At 33.7% G+C, this 10002-nt stretch overlaps 1 long non-coding RNA gene across 1 annotated transcript; it reads left to right on the forward strand.

Annotated features, from left to right (window-relative positions):
- The first annotated feature begins 6569 nt into the window (after positions 1-6569).
- On the forward strand, positions 6570-6859 carry LOC108366877 (uncharacterized). Its single transcript, XR_001848169.1, has 2 exons — positions 6570-6706; positions 6753-6859. It is a non-coding gene; the product is annotated as an uncharacterized LOC108366877 (long non-coding RNA).
- Positions 6860-10002: the final 3143 nt, after the last annotated feature.

A 10002-nucleotide genomic window follows, 5' to 3' on the forward strand; every position in this document is an offset into this window, starting at 1 on the left:
ATAAAATCTGATTAATTTGTCTAGTTTGTCCGAGTTTGAAACCAAACACCAGTTATAGTAATTATTTTGTGTTTTACGCTTATAAGAAGCACGTAACATAAAAATATAATAATTATTGTTATAGTAATACATAAACTGGGAACTTTTACAAACCTAGTTTGTAAAACGTTTGTTGGTATATATCTTAATGAAAATGCACACCAAATTGCTTAGATTGATGAGGAAACCCGACTTAGCCATACCGGATTAACTTGCTTTGTGTGCACAGGGAAATTCCAGCATAACTTAATTAATCACCAAACCTACTTGATCAAATTAAGAGTTAATGAATAAAAATTAATTTTTTAATCGCGGTTACGATTAACTGTTTAGTCGGATTAAAATTAATCATGATTAACTGTAATCAGATTGAATTTAATCGAATTAACTAACTAATTAAAACATCAATCGATTAATGCCAACATTGATTTCACATACATATCACTATACCAAGTTTCAGTTCTCTCCCACAAATACTTCCAGAGATATGTATGTAATATGAAAATGCCGATTTGTACCAAATTTCATCCTGATCGGAAAACCGGTTAAAGTAGCCTATTTTTCAATCCGGTCATAAACCATCTTTGAGCAAAATTTAATTTTAAAACAGGTGGAAATTCTTACAAAAGTAGCCTATTTTCCAGTCTAGGTCATAAGCTATCTGTGTGCAAACTTTCATGCAAATCAGTTCAGTCATTTCCACGAATTAATTTAATTAAACTTTCCTAATACGTGATAACTCTTAAAATAGTAGCCCGTTTTCCAACATAGGTCATAAGCTATCTCTGTGCGAAATGTCATGCAAATCTGTTCAGTCGTTTCCGCGTATTAATTTAAACTTTTTTAACAGCTGGCAACTCTTCTAAAAAATTAGCCTATTTTCCACTGTAGGTCATAAGCTATCTGCTTGCAAAATTTGATGCAAATCCGTTCAGACTTTTCCGCGTATTAATTNTCACATTTATAATATTTATTATATTATTATAAGATTGCTATTGAGCTTTGTACTACGCTTGTGTTTTTAGGAAAAATAGAAAAAGCAATAAAGTCTAAGCGATAGAATTTATAGTTGCTATTTCGGAGATCACCACATCTCCTCATCAGACTTATTTTTCTAGACTGCAGCAGGGATCGAACCCGCATCATCAATGTGCAAAGTCTGAAGCGCTAGCCACTAAGCTGCAATTGAAAGTAGTAGGTTGAATAACAAAATGAATTAGCAACAAGGGTTTACGGAGTGTGCATAACTGTTAATAAGCCACAATAATATTGATACTCTCATTGAAATATTTGTAGAGTGCCAATGATGTATGTACAGTGAAACCCGCTTAAGTAACGAACATTTTTGTGCACCGTGAATTTTTGAATGTAATCTGAAGAAAATTCCGCTCTTAAGTACCTCCTTATTTGCCCAACCCGCCTAAGTACCCCATTTACCATTTTACTTATAATTTTCTCTTTTAAGTGCTATTTTAAGATTCCTTAAAATATTTACATATTCTGACATTCAGTGGTAGCGCTACAGACCTTCGGCAAAAAAATCAACGGTAATTTTTAGCCAGTTGAAACTTGCACATTATTACACTAAAATTGAATGGGCAATAAAAATGAGAACAAGTTTGAAATTTTGATGAATATATTTTTTACGTGTTCTACAAATTCTTAAGCTTAGGTTTATGTGGTATTTGTTAGGGAATACACTGTATTTTAATTGAAAAATCTGAAAAATTAATAAATAAACATAGGTGGCAAACAAAACTTTTCTGAATTTGGTCCGAAATGATATGTCCAACACTGTTTGTATGTGTGTATAAATATGTATATATAAAATGACTTTTTAAAGAATTTAATTCTTGTAAAAATTGCATACCATTGCTCTATCTAGTTTTTAATAAAGTTTTTTTTATTTGTTTATCTGTTTAAATAATATTAAGATCTTGGTTTTAAACCACGTATATTTCATTAAATATTCATGTTTTAATCAAGGATTTACATATTTATGCAAGTTAACAAAAAGATGTAACTACATCAATAATTATGTTCGCTGAAGTACCCGCATCGAGGTACTTAAGCGGGTTCTTTTAAGTACCCAACCCGCCTAAGTACTTCAAAAAGCTGAAATCTTTCTTGAGGTACTTAAGCGGGTTTTACTGTATGTACATTTGCAAGAGAAACTAGCGGTTTTTATAGGAAAGGAATTTTTATATATTGAAGGCTTATATTCAATACCCTCTGTATGCATTTTTCACAAAAATGGGATTCTGTTATGAAAATTCACTGAAGACTTAACTGTCCTCGCTGAATTTACTACTACATTGCCAATTCAGAATCAGCATCAGTGCTAAAATGTAAGTTCCAGATGGGTTCTAAGACCTCGATATGCAGTTGTAAAAAATAGTTGCATACAGTTTGTTTTACAATTAGTTACATAGATTTTGCGAAGTGATTTTTTGCAAAATACCTTTACCTTTACGACCCTATCTTATATGAAAATATTTTTAAAGTGTATATGTTCCATCGAATAAATACAAATTCTTAAAAAAATTAATTTAATGAAAAACTTTTTCACAGATTTTGGGATTTATTGCTATTATTTCCCAACAAAAATATTAAAATAGTGTTTTAGTTGAACTTATGGAATTTTTAATAGAGCATAGGACCTTTTATCATACTACATATTATTTTTCTTCTTCTTCTTTAATGGCGCTGTAACAGCCTAAGCGATTTTTGGCCGAGTCCAAAACAGCACGCCAGTCGTTCCTCTTCTGTGCCAACTGATGCCAATTGGAAATGTCAAGTGAAGCCAAGTACTTCTCCGCCTGGTCTTTCCGTAGGGTTACCAGATTTTTTTTATGCACGAAATCAGTACGTTAGACTTTTTTCATGCTAAAAAAATCAGTACTTTTCAGTACATTTTTGTTTAAAGCAAAATTATGAATAAAAGTAACAGATAATGCTATAAAACGCCGGAGTACTTGTTTTTAACAATATTTTGGTATATAAATAAAATATAGTTCATAAAACAAGTGTTATTTATTTTAACAAAGAGTGTACACATCATTTTACACAGAAGTCAATAAATTATTTTATTTTTATGAAATTTTTGAATAGCAATAATGAGATCATTTCCATCTTCAGTGTTTAAATAGTCGAGGAGTTTTATACATTTCAATAAAAATTACTTTTAATATGAAGTTGACTTTAAATAATTTGAATTAGGAGCCGGTTTCTCTTTGCACCAGCAAGCGAACGTTATATGTACATAAGATCCTCTCAGTTGCTTCGTTTGAGTGTAGTTTTGAAAAAAACAAAATTACATAGTTTGTCACACTGTGGAAAAGTACCAGTATTTAAGGACTTCATATATAATTCCTCATGGCTTAATATAATTTTTTCAACTACGCAAAAACTTTTAAAGACTAAGAATTCGCTAAAGATAATATCTATCCATATGTCTTTTATGTAAAACTCTTTTACAGTGTCCATAGGTTGTGAAAAAAGAGTTGTAAGCTATAGGCAAAAGCGATTCGAATATTAAAATTTGTTGTTATTAAACTCCCTACAAGAACACTACGCGTTATATAACGAATCATGTAACGCAGAGTTGTAACGTAAATGTTATACTCTCATAGAATGTTTACGTTAATTTCCTAAGGGCGACATGAAAAATCTAACAGGATATCGTGTTATAGATATGTTATTTGTAACATATGTCTCCTGTACGTGTGTAAATTTTGACATGTGGCTTTGAGTGTTTGGTGAAATATTTGAATGTATTGGAGTCTGCGTTAGTCGTGTCTGGTAGGGCTGAAAGTTATTTTCGAGATAACTGGCATCACTCGACAAAAAAGTCAGCCTTCTTTTTAAATAATTTAAGCTCCATCATATTATCGCAACTGGTACGTAACGACCCGATATGCCTATAAAGCGATTGCACGTTTTGTTGTATTAATTTCTTGGGCATATGAAACATTATCTGAAACATGCCAACAATAATTAAATTATTCTGTTCTTACTTTTTACAGTAGGGTTTAAGGAAGTTCCAACGTTATGTAAAAGTCTTATGAAAATCTTAGAGTATTTTGTTTGAATTGAGAATTCAGTACAAATCAGTATAAATTTTGAAAAATCAGGACATTAGAGTACTGATTAAAGAAGTGAATAAAATCAGTACAAGAGTTGAAAAATCAGTGCCGTACTGATAAAATCAGTACGTCTGACAGCGGTATCCTTCCAAAGCAAAGGAGGCCTTCCTCGCCCTGTCATACCAGTAGGGATGGCAAAAAAATAAAATAATCGATTAATTAATCTTATGATTAATCACAAGCCAAAAAATAATAATTGCAATTAATTGCAATTATTGAGAAATAATCGATTAATCAAATTTTTAAAAGTAATTTTTTACAGTGAGTTTTCCCAAAAACATTTTTCCATAAAAAAATTCTACTTCTCTTGTTTATTAGCCTTAAATAAAATAAAACGAATGTTTTTAGCGCCGAAAATTATTTATTATTTAACCATGTTTGCAAAAGCAAAAGTTCTGATAAGCGTTTTGCCGTTAAGTGGTTTCGTTTCTCGGTGGCTGTAGCACCAGGTTTTGAAAAAAAGGCGCTCAGTAGGCACCGAGATACCAACTAAATGACAGTTGGGTTGTTCTCACTTGCCTGGTTATCAGGTTATCTGGTTATGTGGTTATATTTTTTATTCAATTTACAACAATAACACACTACAGAATAATAATTTTTAACCAGATTACCTGATAACCAGGCAAGTGTGAATAACCCAAGTATTTTATCGAAAGTCCGTAAAATTTTGCAGTTTTCATTCCCTCCCAAGCGTGGATGATATTCTGCTTTAGTTCTGGGATTTAAAAATTTAAATAAAAACACATTTGATCTTGTGGGGGACCCATCATCATCTTTTCGCCTTTGTTTGTGTACAAAATAATTATGAGGGGCCCAAATGCGTTTCTATAAGATCATCTGAGCACATTATTTCATTTCGCAAGAACTTCATTACTGAGGAAAATGACGGATCCTTGAAATAATTTTTTTGAAGCTTGGGTCGAGTAAAATTGATATAGGTAACAAAAAGAGAATGTTCGATAGAGCCAAACCTTCGGTCAAATTACTTCAACACGGCATCTCTTAATTTTTGGGCGACGGGCTGCCTTGGTAATATTTTAATTATTTGATCGCGACCGCAATGCACTAGCGGAATTACTTGGCTTAAAGTCGTGCGTTTTTCGCCACAGCACAATTACTGTCATTGCCTCTAAAGCTCTCCATATACTTAATACTAGAGTTCACTCTTTGATGCGAAACTGTGTGCGTTTGAGCGAAATTGCGAAAGTCGGCAGTTTTTTACAACAAACATATGGCACCGTTATGGCGTCGTTTCGCACAGGCGAACAGAAAAGCAACAAAACAAATGCTAATTTTTGCCTTTCGCATTTTCGCATCAAAGAGTGAACTCTAGTATTAAGTAGCCTTAATATTTCTATTACATTTAATATCTTTTTTCCATTGAAGTTGTCATTACCGGAGAATCAGAGTGTCTAGCAAATTTGGCTGATGTAGTATGAACCTAGTTTTATAAACCGTTCAAGCATATCGTCGTTTAAAGTACAAAACCCCTTATCAAGATAATGCAAAACCGTAAATTGTTTTGTAGAGTAAAAACACTCATATTTCAAAATTGTTCTCTCGTTTATAAACAATCGCATTTCTGACTAATATATTTCAACACGAATGGATAAGGCTTGAGTTAATAAAGGCTTCGGTGAGCAAATCCAATTTTAGGCAAAAAATGTTAGCTACGCGGTTTTGCAGAACGACGATACGCGGTTTTGTACTTTAAACAACGATATAATTCCACCTTGTTTTTATTGGTTCTAATTGTTTAATTGTTTAATATTGCTTTGAACATTTTTCCTTCACTTATGCCTGCTGACGCTTGCATTCTGGGAAGAGAGTCATTTGCTTTAACGCGCTTTAAGCTCTTAAAAATACTTTATATTTTTTAAAATTGCATCTACTTCAGGAGCAGTGTTGCCATTTTGGTATTTTAGGAGCTAGATTTAGCTCTTTATTTTTCTAATTAGCTCCGGAAATTGGGCTTTAGCTCCTAGTTCTTTTTTTTAGCTCTTTTCAAAACTATATTCAACAACTTTTATTGAGCTTGAGGCCGTCGTTAATGAAAAACTATTGTGGAAAAGCAACAGCAATTTGAAAAAATGGTAGAAGTGATAGATTTTTCGGAAATCACTACAATTCCTTATCAGACTTCTTCAGCGGGATTCGAACCGACGCTCCAGCTGACTCAGCCAGTTGCCTACGCACTGTGTCTTTTCAAAATTATCTAGCACTTTTTTAGCTCCACAAAGTTTAAGTTGTATTAAGTAATATATTAAAATTACGAATCTGTAATTTCTTTGCACAAGTGTTGACTAAAATTTATTTGGCTTTGGTGATCTCAGCCTATTTTCGAAACCTTCATGTTATTCTATTTCGCGCGGGAGCACACAAATAATACCGGACAGTAGTTTGAGCTCCGATAAGCTCAAACGGTGTATTTTCTCTCAGGCGGCCACGATAGAAAAGGAAAGCCAAAACTTAAGCGTTGATAAAATTACAAATTTCGAAATGCAGTGGAAAAACATACATTTGTATCCACGGGAAAACAGAGATTCCGCCATAAACTCTTGGATCTAGATTAAAGAATTCAAAAATTAATTAGAAGAAAATCCTTATTCCGATCGCGCGGATTTTGTGTTTAGCTTACTAATTTTACCTTTAAGGAGAAAAGGAAATACAACTTTTCAGAAAAATTTGGAAAAAAATGATTCGTAGCCGGAGTTTTTATGGTCAATTCAAAAATGTATCTGAAATTGCAGGTAGTTTATATACATAAAGACGTGCATACATTTAAGTGTTATAAGTGCCATAGGTACAAATTCGAAGTATACCATGCACCTAATTTTGGGTTTAAAAGTTTTTTCAGCACTTAACTTTAATCGTTGTTTTTATTAAAATTGAATTATTAACAAAAACCAACAACCACATGATCAAGTTTAAATAGCACTGGAATAGCTGCGCTTGATTGTAGTTGGCTTTACGAATGAAAAAGTTGAAAAAAGCAACAAGAATTTACAAGGCGAACTTAGCACGGTGCGTAGGCAACTGGCTGAGTCAGCTTGGGTCGTTGAATCGAATCCCACTGTAAGAAGTCTGATGAGGAAATGTGGTGATTTCCGAAATAGCTTCTACCATTTTTTCAAAAATTATTGTTGCTTTTCCACAATAGTTTTTCATTAAAACCGGCCTCAAGTTCAATAAAAATTGTTGACTATAATTGTTATAAGGCCATGAAATAACAAAAACAATTGCGGACATGTAAAAACAACATTACATCAATAAATGCTCAACTTAAAACAAAGTTATCTCTTCATTTTAGGTACTATTAGTATTAGTTAGCCCTTTTTAGCCCTTTTTTCAACCGTTTTAGCTCCAAACGACAACACTGTTCAGGAATGGTCTGCGAGTTTTTACAAACCAATTTAAGTGTGTGTGCAAAACTTCCTTCCTTCCTCCGCTTCCTGCCAAACGTTTCATGAATAACCTCCCTATTATGAATTCGTACGATGCACGATAACCGCTTGCATTCTGTTATTCTCTATTACGAAACGATGTTCTCGTATGAAATCCGATAGTTAGTGTAGCTAATTTATGATGCTTCATAATAAAAAGTGAACAAAAAATACAGTCATTCACAACAAAACATCTATCGGGCGCACTTAAACGATAATTCGAGAACTGATTTCATACGATACGCTTGCAAGCGTTTATCGTCTATCGTATGAAATTTCATAATAGTTTTACAAAATTTTAACTAGTTATTGTCGGTCTTTTATGGGAGCCATATTTCGGATAGTTCTAGTATTGAAATGCACTCTTGCGAACTTTCAAATGTAAAACTTCGTGCAGCTTGATTCTGTAACGTAATGTTGGATTTCCTCCAGACATTAAATGGCAAAATGGAACACATTTTTTGTCATTTCAATGCCTAGTGGAAATTCAGCATTAGGTTTGTAGTTTTTGCAATGGGCTTACAAGCACAACTATATATTTACACCATTTTATGAAATTGAGCAATTCTTGCGGCTGTTTGTAAATTTAGACAACTTCAATTCATATTTCTTGAAAATATTTTTACGATTATTTTACAATTAATCGATTAATAATCGATTAATGAAAGACAAAACTACGATGCAATTAAATCGCAAATTGGACAAAAATAATCAATTTATAAAATCAAATGATTAATCGCCGCCATCCCTGCTTACTAGCATCGCAACCCGCGTTGAATAATTTCAGAGCTGAAACGTTTCTGTCCATTCGAATTACATGACCTAGCGGAGCCACTGAATTTTAATTCGCTGCACTATGTTTATATCGTTGTAAAGCTCATACAGCTCATTGTTAAATCGCCTGCGGTATTCGCCCCCGTCAACGCGCAAAGGCCCGTAAATATTTCGCAAAAGCTTTTTATCGAAAACTCCAAGAGCTGCTTCATCATTTGTTTTCATTGTCCATGGCTCCGGCCATACACCAACACAGGCATGGTGAGAGACTTACATATAGAGTAGAGTAGAGATATAGTATTTTGTGCAACGAGAGAGGACTTTACATCCCAATTGCTTACTGCCATACCTAAACAGAAGCGTCAGCGTTGTCTGGCTGTCAAAAAATTCTCACGCCTATAAAATTTGTATGAAGCATACCGAAATAACGCGGCGCCAACGCTGAGCGGTTGGAAAATCCGATTTTGACAGGGCGTTAGGTATTGAAGTTGGCTGCAGGGCGAAACTGTCATTTTCGTGTTACACACCAACAAACCTATGCTTATTTTATTTATTTGTTTATTTATTTATTGTTGGCGTTATTTCTGCATTTGACGTAGCGTTGACGCTTTTGTTTAGGTATGGCACTTCGGCGCTAATTTTAGGCGTCAGAAACCGCTCCGCCCAACGTTTTTGTTTAGGTATGGCAGTTACTCAGTCCAAAGTAGCACTTGTTGACAAGAGTGATTCTCTGTTGGATTTCAAGGCTGACATTATTATGGGTGTTAATACTGGTTTGCAAATAAACGAAATCGTCCACTTTTTCAAACTTGAATTTTCAACAGTGACGTGGATGCCAAGACGCGCATGCTCTGCCTGTTTGTGTGATGGCGGGAGATACTTCATCTTGTCCTCGTTCACCACGAACAGGCAGAACAGACGTAGCCAAGGCGAATTTATACAAGGTGGTATTACTGGCGAATTAAGATTTTCGCCGCGGTCCTTCTTCATGTCAAAATGATGTGTTTTGTTGTAAACAAGGCGAATCCATATTAAAACAAACACATCATTTTGACATTCAGAAGGACCGCGGCGAAAATCTAAATTCGCCAGTAACACCACCCAGTATAAATTCGTTTTGGACGTAGCCATTGTTTTTACCGATTATGTTGATGTCGTCGACATACGCCAGCAATTGTAAAGTATTGTACCTTAGCGGTTCAGTTCTGCGGCACCAACATCAGATTAAAGAAATATTTTTATATAACGTAAATAACCTTTGTTTTTAACATCCATAAACATGTTATATAATTTTAACCCAAATTGTCCCAGATTAATCTTTTTTAGATTTTTTTTGGTTTCACCTATATACAGGTTAAAAGTAGCGTTAAAGTAAAGGAAAAAATATGACTAAAATTTTTGGAGTAGTATAGTTCTTCCGATATCGGCGGTTGCCATATGGCAACACGGGGCGTATTCCAGATGGATTGTTAGAAGACAGTATTTGGTTAAAATATGAAATAATAGAAACATTTTGTATAAGTTTTAATACATTTATTGATAATATATGCATATATACATAAACATACATCACATTTTGCACAGGCTACTAGTCCTATAGT

Source organism: Rhagoletis zephyria, unplaced genomic scaffold (assembly GCF_001687245.7).
Source record: "Rhagoletis zephyria isolate East Lansing unplaced genomic scaffold, Rhagoletis_zephyria_1.1 Rzeph_scaffold_02429, whole genome shotgun sequence".
Lineage (NCBI taxonomy): Eukaryota > Metazoa > Arthropoda > Insecta > Diptera > Tephritidae > Rhagoletis > Rhagoletis zephyria.